Here is a 1,184-nt window from a genome sequence, read left to right on the forward strand (position 1 = left end):
CCCACTACACTCTCTGAGTGGTTGGCGTTAGGAAGGGCATCCAGCTGTAGAAACTCTGCCAAATTAGATTAGAGCCTGGTGTTGCCATCCAGTTTCACCAGTCCTCAGTCAAATCGTCCAACCCATGCTAGCATAGAAAGCGGACATTAAACGATGATGATGATGATGATGTATACATACACACACACACATATATATATATATATATATAGTTTTAGGGAAAAGAACCAAGGTTCATGAACTCATCGGTGAAAATCCACTGTCACATATAGTTTCCCTAAAACTATATATTTATATATATTTTATACTGTGAAACTTAATTTAATTTTAATTTTTAATAAATTGATTTTAACTGAGTTTCTACCTGTAATTTTGGATTTTATCCCTAATATTATTATTATATATATATATAATTGCCAACCAAGTGTGGCATCCCATACAGGACTGCTACAGATGTTTATAGCCCCAGGAAGACATCTCTTCCAGCTGTGTGTCCAATTAGTATTTGTGAGGGGAGGTCATCACTCCCATCTCTAGCCTTTTCTTTACTTACTTGCTTCACAAAATAAGAGCAGTTTTCAAATCCTCACTGAAATAAGTTTAGAAGTAGAAATGTATGTGCGCATGTGTGTATGTGCCTTTAACTACTATTGATCAAGCCACGGTCAAGCTCAGTTATTCATTGAAAGAACTCAAGTTCTGGGTGGTTACCGATCCTCAGTGAGTGTTAATCACTTGCTTGTTTCTTTATTACAAGCACAAGGCCTAAACACAGAGGGGACATACACAGACATGCGGGAACAAAAAACACATGAAAGAATGAATAGAAAATGAATTAAATTACAATGAATATGTGACTGTTGTCTCAGTCCCGCTCCGAGATGAAACCGTGATTTCTTTTTTTACAATTAAACATTCTTTGTTTGGATTGTTCTTTTTCTTTTTCCTTTAAACTTTTTAACAGTCTATTTTCTTCTTTTTTTTCTATGAAACACAAATTTTACTCACTTGCTTTTTAATGTTTATAAAGGGTTTCGAATCTTCTAATTCCACGACCAGTGGGAGCTCATCAAACTCGACTTCAACCCCCAGCGGGTCTATATAACTTCCAAACATCTCTCGCAATTTCTCAAATCTCTCTCTATCTATGACTATTCCTTTAGAGTTTTCCAGGCATTTTCCTG

This window comes from Octopus bimaculoides, chromosome 3, assembly GCF_001194135.2.
Source record: "Octopus bimaculoides isolate UCB-OBI-ISO-001 chromosome 3, ASM119413v2, whole genome shotgun sequence".
NCBI lineage: Eukaryota > Metazoa > Mollusca > Cephalopoda > Octopoda > Octopodidae > Octopus > Octopus bimaculoides.